Source organism: Lygodium microphyllum, chromosome 30, assembly GCF_053477565.2.
Source record: "Lygodium microphyllum isolate KBCC chromosome 30, Lygodium_microphyllum_v1.1.10, whole genome shotgun sequence".
NCBI classification, from domain to species: Eukaryota; Viridiplantae; Streptophyta; class Polypodiopsida; order Schizaeales; family Lygodiaceae; genus Lygodium; species Lygodium microphyllum.
Window position 1 is genome coordinate 20697334 of NC_141164.1, and position 9356 is coordinate 20706689.

The following is a 9356-nucleotide window of genomic DNA, read 5'->3' on the forward strand; positions in this document are numbered from 1 at the left end:
ATAGCCACAAAGTCTTGAGATCAAGAAGGAAGGGAGAATAATATTTCAAAGGGACCTTATAATCCTCCATTGCCATTGACATATGGACCCGCACGCAAGGCCCTCTCTTGACCCCACCTAGGCTTCAGAGAAGCACTAGACCCATTCTCCAACCCAGCCATATCACCAACTCAACACGTCATGAGACACCCCAACGCGGCACAGAATGCGACACAGCATGCACAATGCTCAAAGTTTGTAGAATGGCCCATCTTGAAGGCAGAAAGTCATTCATCTCAAGAAAGTATGTACATGGTAGCTAGAGGCACAGCAAGGGACCTTGCCATGGGTGGAGGGTGGAGCTATCAACACGATTCGACACTGTAGGGTGAGGGAGCGATGATTACCTTCTCCTTTTGTTTAATCAAAAAAATAAAATTTTAATTTAATATGCTTGTAGGTCCAAAAATGTGTTTCTATGATCCTTCTTACTAAAAGCTTCCCAGAGGAGGTTCGTAAGACTTAACCATCACATTTGTGTATGAGGGAGTACCTCTTGTAGCTCCCTCACCCGATGGTGTCAAGTCATGTTGATGCGCATTGATAGCTCCATCTTCCACCCGTGTCAAGGTCCCTTGTTGTGCCTCCGGCTTCCATGTACATACTTTCTTGATATGAACATGATGTACTGCCCTCAAGATGGGCCATTTTGTAAAACAGTGAGCATGTTGTGATCCGTGCCACATTTAGTGTCGTGTTTCGTGTTGTGTTGGGGTGTCCCATGATGACATGTTGATCTAGTGGTGATATGGTTGGGTTGGGGAATGGGTCTAGTGCCCCTTTGGAGCCTAGATGGGGTCAAAGCATGGGTATGTGAGGGATGGACCATCACACTTTGGGGGGGTCTTGTTGCATATAACCCTATAAAGGATTGAGAAAAAAGAGTATACAAGCATTCATCTTAAGAAAATCGACGCAAAGGTCACTCCTAACAAAATAGAAGCCTACTAAGGTAGTGGGAAACTAAACGACCAAAAATAGGATTTTGAGGGTGCCTCCATGATGGCAACCCGAGGGAAATATTTTGGAGTAGCATAACATAGCTTGTTCTTGTTGATCGTGATCGTGGGGGACCAAATCGATGTTTGTGGAGGTCAATGGAAGCAAAAACAAATGGCGCACAGTGATTGATTGCCATGTTAGAGTAAGGTCCCATCTTGAAAATGCAATGGGCAGCCTTTTGACCAATTAAATCTTTAACTCAATGATCATTTGAACATCATCCACATATCTAGACATTAAACAACCAATCCAAGGTTGTAAGTATTTACATTAGACTTTCACATCAATCAAAATACTCATATAAAAAGAAGGAACAACATAATGATAGTGTTGTGATAGTCTAATGTTGGACGAGGTGGTAATCTAAACACATAAATAAGAACAATAGTCTGACCTTATGTGTGCCCCCAAAGGTTAATCAGATTAGTGACTATGCTTTTTTTAAAAGTAAGAGTCCAAAAATTACCCTTACAAGCATTAATTTCCAAATGTTGATAAAAGACCACTCCATGTTCAAAAACCTTAAATAGTAAAGAGTTCTTGTTAGGTTAAATATGATGTTTGGAGTGAAAGATAATTAGAGATGTAAAGTAGAATACTTGAACTTCTAGGAACCAAGTAAGAAGCATAGGACCATAGATCCTACTATAGTAGACTCATGACCTAACAAGTCATAGAGCTGTTAATCCATCTAGCTTAGCATTTATTTAGATTACTAATATGTCAAGAATGAAAGGGGAAGAGAGGCTTAAACAAGGGAGAACCTTAGGGGAAACTAATGAAATTTCATGTCATGAGAGAGAAGAAATTGATTAATCGGTGTTTATCAATGACTTAACTAGAGATCCTAAGGACACCTTCATAACCCTAATGTCATAAACCTAGTGCTACATGATAGGCAAGTCTCAAGCTACTAGTTAACCTTCCTAGGATAGCTAGGAAATTATAAAGGGGATCGAAGTTGTAAACAAAGAAGAACAAGATCACAGCCTACAAATTAATGTAAGGCATCAATTAGATCGAACAAGGGTGATGCATCCTTATGATCCAAAACATGAACCCCAAAAAAACCCTAAAGGCCTTGGACAAACTTGTACTTATAGTAACAAAAATCCATAAACAAGTTAGGATTAAGGAATAACAACCCTCTTTGTGACAATCAAACCAAGGAAACTACCAATTGGAGGATTGAAAAGGGACATTTCAACCTAAGGTTAAAAGGCTTATCAATCCACTTCTATGGATCACAATTTTTTTGGGCCTTGAATATAGGGAGCCTAAGGTCCTAAGCATATCCAAAAATGTCAAAATATCAAGGTTAAATAAAGATCCTAACCTTGGGAGTGATACTGATCAAGATGTTCCCTACCCATACATAGATGATCCATAACTAAAGCATAGAGCTTTGATAAATAAAAAGAGGGGGATATTAGGGATCTAGTTTAAGGCTGTCCAAAAGAGTTAGTCAAGCTCAATGACTAGAGTATGTATTTATTTCCTTTTGTTTAGACAAAATTGAATGAATGCCATGGAAGGACTACTTGAAAGGTAGAGCTCGAGTGGAAGTACATAAGTGGAAGCAAGAGCAAAGAAATAGATATGGAAAATGGAGCAAGAGAGCAAGAGAGAGAGACACCGATGTGGGAGCTCCAATGGTCACTATGTGTGATTGCCTTTCGTTATCCAAATGTCAATGAAAGAATAAAGAAGAAAGTGACAATGATGGGCGTCTACAACCTGCAGTGTACATGTGTGTGGGTATGGCTAGTGTAATGAATACAAGGGCGGTTAGGCACAATCACCTTTATCCCCAACCATCTTTCACTTAAAGGAAAATGTGTCCCTAGTGAGGAGAGAATAATAAAAAAGTGACAAAGTACAAATGTACATAAAGTATGATAGGGTGAGGAAATCATCTACACCCATCATCTTCCTAAGCAAGGCAAGATGTTCTATTGAGAGACTTTTAGTGAGCACATCCTGCAAGGTTCCCATTAGTCGAGATCTTGACAAGCTCATTAGACTTGTCCTCTACCACCTCCTTGATGAAATGATAGCACACCTCAATGTGCTTTGTCTTAGTATCGAAGACCCGAATCTTAGCCAACTAAATGAAACTCATTGAATCCAAATGATGTGTAGGGACCACATCAGTAATGCCAAAGTCAATGACCACATAGCCTAACCAAAGAGTCTCCTTATAAGCCTTAGTAGTTGCAATATACTTTACCTTTGTAGTAGACAGGACTATGCATTTTCGCACCTTGGACATCCAAGAAATAGTACCTCTAGTAAAGACAAAGGCATAGCCAAAGGTGGACTTCCTACTATCTACATGTCCTGTATAATAAGAGTGGGGTGCAATATTAAGGATCTACTTTAAGGCTATCCAAAAGAGTTAATCAAGCTCAATGACTAGTATGTGCATTTATTTCCTTTAGGTTAGACATAATTGAATGAATGCCATGGAAGGACTACTTGAAAGGTAGAGCTTGAGTGGAAGTACATAAGTGGAAGCAAGAGCTATGGCAAATGGAGCAAGAGAGTAAGAGAGAGAGACAATGTATGTGGGAACTCCAACAATCACTATGTATGACTAGCCTTTCGTTATTCAAATGTCATTGAAATAATAAAGAATAAAGTGATGATGATGGACATCTACCACCTATGGGTATTGTCAATGTAATGAATTTACAAATAGTTAGACACAAGCGCCTTTACCCCTAACAACCTTCCACTTAAAGGAAAATGTGTCCCTACTGAGGAGAGAAAAAGAAAAAAGTTACTAGGTACAAATGTAAACAAAGTATGATAGGGTGAGGAATAGACATCACTTCATCCTACACCCATCATCTTCTTAAGCAAGGCAAAACATTGTGTTGAGAGACCTTTAGAGAGTAGATATGTAGGATTCCCATCAATCGAGAGCTTGAAAAGCTCAACAAACTTTTCCTCTACCATCTCCCTGATGAAGTGATAGCACACCTCAATGTGCTATGGGAAATCAAAATCTTAGCCAACCGAATGACAGCAGTCATAGAATACAAATGTAGTGTAGGGACCACATCAATAATACCAAAGTCTATGACTAGACAGCCTAACCAAAGAGCCTTCTTATAAACCTCAGTGTTTGCAATATATTCAACCTTTGTAGTAGATAGGGTTGTGCATTTCTGTGCCCTAGATATCCAAGAAACAACACATTTAGTAAAGGTGAAGACATAGCTAGAGGTGGACTTCCTACTATCAACATGTCCTGCATAATAAGAGTTAGTGTGCCCCACAACTCCCATATCCTATCTACCACAACATATGCACATATATGCACTGCCGTTAAGGTATCTTAGGATACCCTTCATGGTTTTCCAATACCACTTGCTAGGTGTAGCCATATAACGTGCCACAACTCCCATTGCAAATGTGTCAAGATGAATGACTATCATGGCATATATCAAACTACCCAATGACTATAGATGTCTAAGGGATATTGGCTATCTTGCCCGTCGTCTTCTTATTAGAGTGCAAATAATTGGCTTAAGTAACCTTCACATGAGAAGGTAAAGGATAGCTAATAGGCTTAACATCCTACATATGAAATTGCTCAAGAACCTTTTGAATGTACTCCTTCTGTGACAAGTAAAGGAGACCCTTAGAGTGATCACGTGTGATGCAAATCCCAAGAATATGCAAGGCTTTCCCATATCCTTCATCTTGTTCAAATTAAGCTATACATACAAAGCTAAAACCAAGCATAGGATAGTCATCTTGACAATAGGAGAGAACACTTCATCGAAGTCAACACCGTGCTCATGCTTAAATCCCTTAGTAACAAATCTAGCCTCATAGACTAGCTTGAGATATCTAGGGGTACTCTTCAACTTGTATACCCACTTCATGGAAAATCATGTTTTTCACTAGGCAAAGGAACCAAATCCCACATATGATTTTTCTGTAGTGAGTCATACTCTGATTGCATGGCCCTCTCCCAAGAGTGACTATCACCTCTACACATGGCCTCATCATACGTAAAAGACTGACCAACATCTTTCACCATAACATAATCCATAGAGATAATCCATAGAGGGTACAAACCAATTAGGCTAATGTATATCTCTAGTAGACCATCACAAAGTAAGTTGTGGGGCTTGTACCTCTTGTCTAACATCATGGTCTTGGGCCATTGGAGAATTAGTTACTGTGGATTTGTATATTATGACCCTTATTTTTGTTTTCTATATTTTCTTTTGTGAGTAATCAAGATGACTAAAATGAATTTTTTTTAAGAGGGAATGGAGGAGGAGGATCTGGAGGTCACACGCGATGAAAATATGTTTGATTTTCTTCATGCAACTAGAAATTCATCTAGATTTATTTAGATAAGAGATATGCTCAATGTTCCCTTTGATTCGCAAGAGCTTTTGAAGGATCTTGAAGATAAACTGAAGGATTTTAAGGTGTTTTATGATAGACATGTGGAAGGCCTAGAGATTTAGGGATTTGTCCATTATAGCGATGTAATGGAAGCTTCTAATGCTACTAGAATAACTTTGCAAACAAGGTTTAGCCTTATTGATGAAGAATTCAAGAAGTGGAAAGCGGATTGCCCTTTTCATTAGAATTAGCAACAATGTCTTCTTATATAAAAAGGATGCTGGATTTCTTGTATATCTTCAATATATGGATAGTTGTTCTTCAGGTACAATACAAGAGAAGAAGATGAAGGATATTGCATGCAAAGATAAAGAAGTTGAAGAGAAGGGTGAGATGTTTCAGGAGGATATTGAGAACCACTTAGTGCATGGATTTGATGTTGCTTTGTTTAAAAGTGAAAACATTACAAAAGTGGAAGAAAAGGAGATAGAGTTGAGTGCAAAGATTGAAATAGGTCATTTTGAATGCGTCCCAACATTTTCCAGTTATCTCATTCGCAAAAAGAGATATGTATTGCTAAATGATATTCAATACCTTTTTGATCTTAGAGAAGATTACTGCTTGGAAATCCTTGCTACATGGGGTCAAATGATAAGAATTTTATAGGTTATGAAGAGGAATTGCTAGCAACTCTTGATGTTGAGGGTGAGAATTTTCAAGACAGTTCTATAGCCTTGCATTTTTGTATTAATTAGACCGTGGAATATGAAAAGGGGGGGATACCTATAGAGGAAGAGTGCTTACAAATTCAACAGAAACTTGGTATTGATAACATGGGGTATGAAGAGAAATTGAAGTCTCCATTAGATAAGAAACCAAAAAGTTCAATAAACCTATATGATGATAGTCTTCTTGAAGAAGATGAAAACCCTAAGGTATGAAAGATAATTCTAAGATATCCATCGTGATTTATATTAGAGTACATTATGCATTATACATAAATATTTTTGGATATTTATCTACTGACATCTTATACTATTGTGGTTTATTGTGCAGATAGAAATTGAAGATGCAGACAACTTTCTTGGAAGAGCTAAGGACTCAAGGCCATTGAAGCTTGGCAAAAGTCAAGGCCTTGGTCATTATATTGGAAGCTTAAATAATCAAACAGTTGCAATTTATCATAGCAAGTTGTCAAGCTCTCCAAGCTTACCAGTAATGGCTTTGAAAGCTATCTCCAAGGTGATTGGATCCCAAGCTTTCAATAGAGGTTCAAATAAGATAATTTTGGTGGAGAAAGAAGAATCTGTAATAGTTTTTGGCTTCATGCCTCGATACACTGAATCTAGAGCACTATACTTTGGAGTTATTGCCTCTTATTTGCTCTCCCATGTAGGAGATGCCAAGAATTTGAAGCTCCTTCCAGGCTATAGGAAACAAGAGTTCCTGAAATGTAGAGGTCTCATCGAGTGGGATGAAACAAAAGATTCCCTTAGAGGACCTAGTGAATTCCCTGAAACTAAAGACTCTTCTGCTCTACAGAGTCAAACTAAAATATGTTAAGGGTTTCTTGAAACCCATCTTTTTCTATCTCTTTGTCTAGTTTGTAACCATTCAGAATATCTTTGCTTTGCTCAAGAGTTTAAATATCCCTGTTTTCTTGTTTGGGTAATAGTGGATATAGTCATTGCCAAAGATGATATATTACATGATCTGATTGTGTCTTTGAGCTTGAATTTGTGCCAAATTTGTTTGTAGAACCATTGAAAGACATCTAATGAACTTTTTGCTTTGTATCTTCCACCTCCATGTCTTGTGTGTCTAAAGTATTTTGTTCTTGCTTGATAATGTGATTTTTCCATACCTTGGGTTGACCAAATAGATAGAGATCCATATTTCTTGATAAAATATGGAGCATGGTTGTATAAAATATGCTGCATAGTTAACAAATAAATAAATTCAATTAGAAAACCCTATATGACTCAGACAATAAAGAGACATACATATGCAAACTTCTTACCATATAGTGAGTGAAGTGTTGATTACCCCAAGCTTTTATCATTGCATTTTTAAAAAGGTTCAATTGGTTTCTGAAGTCTTTGAGATCATCATCATTCCACTCTATTATATCACAATAAAATAATACTTTGTCTAGTGTTTCCTAAACATTGACTTTTCTACTTTGAGCTTGTCCATTATCAACATGATCCTTAACTGCATTATGTAGGCACTTGCATTGATTGTATCTAATAGTTAGGCCACCATTCCTAGAGTTTATCTCACCAAGTCTCCCATGAAAGTCTAGGAACCTTCTAGCCTTCACTCCACCAATAGATGGCTTTTTGGTGACACAATTGCCATCCTTAGACTTTTGAAGATCTAGTTCAATAACAACATAACCACCATGCAAACCAATTGCAGATAAGACTTTTTCAATCTTTGTTATAGCATCTTTTCTAGTTGATAATGGCTTTAGCTTCCATGAAAATCCCATATAAGGATGAACAAGCTTTTCAATTATCCTACAAAGCGCATGAAGTGTACAGATATGGGCATTCACTAAAGCAATATCTAGGACTGGCTTAAACTATGGATCCTTGTTGTGCCTAGAGGGAGCTCTATTCCAATTGCTTGAGTTCAACTCTTTAGCTGGGGACATGCAATATAGGCAAGGAGATCTAGAGTTGGCTCCCTTTGATACATTGTACATACATTTAAGTGTCTTTAAGTCACCAACTATGTGCCACTCAATCTTATAGTTCCCAAATCCTTCAACAAATAGCTCTTCTCCTCCTTATTGTCTCTTAATAACATCAAGTATTGGTGTTCGATAAAAAACCCAATACAATATATCAAAATCCTATGTATCTACTTCGAATGCTCCTAGCCACTAGATGTTGTGTTCCGATTGAACACTTAATGACATTGAGTGATTGAAATGATCTGATGAAAGTGCTCTATTCATCAAGGTAATAGAGACCCTCTCTAGTTTTTTACATTTTAGAATCCCACTTTCATCAAATTTAACCACAAATCTAGCCACTCCTTGTGCCTCTTCTAGTGACAAGTCATAGAATCTAATCATTAAGTATTATAGGATGGGCAAGTCAAGGAAAATATTGTTACATTCATTGAATACAACTTCATTTTTCTTGCCCTTGAAGCTAGCCTTGATATGGAAAGGCTCACCCAGAATCTCCATTGCCTTGTTATTCACTCTCTGTCTAATAGTTCTAATCATAGATGGCCTTGGAAGTATGCAATTATGTACTTGTTCTTGCTTCATATTTGACTGTAAAATCTGGAAAAGTTGTATATAAGCATCTCAATTGATACCAATATTATCTAGTGTCTTCTGCACTAACTCAGTATCCAAAGAGAGATCCTTTATAAATGACTCCAAGCATTGTTTCTGTGCCTTTTTAAATTTCTTCTTCTCCAAAATATCTTTTGAAACTACTGAAGGAAGAAGATGATAATAAAACTGAGATGCTTTCAAAGAATCTTTTTCACTTGCATTAAATTGAAAAAGAACCTAAACAAAATCAACATCACAAATCAATACAATTAATTATAAACAAAGTCATATTTCATATTTTTAAAGTGGAAAAAAATGTACCTTGCTGCTTGGATTCTTTTACTACAACCACCTCCTTCTCATCTGAGACTCCCAATATTTCTAAGATCCTTTTGTCGGTTTCGAAGTCCTAAAATAGTTTGCTTTAATTGATAAGATTTGATGTGTTTCTCCAACAAATGAATCCTCTGTTGATAGCCTTCTAGCTTCTGTAGTAACTCGTTGTTATGTTTTGATAGAGTATGGTTCTCCAATTTGAGGGCATCCTTTTCTACAACCAAGTTAAGTGTATAGCCTAGAAACCCATTATAACCATCACCAATGAACCTCAACAATGAAGAGTTATAATAGAAAGGTGGAGTGCTAT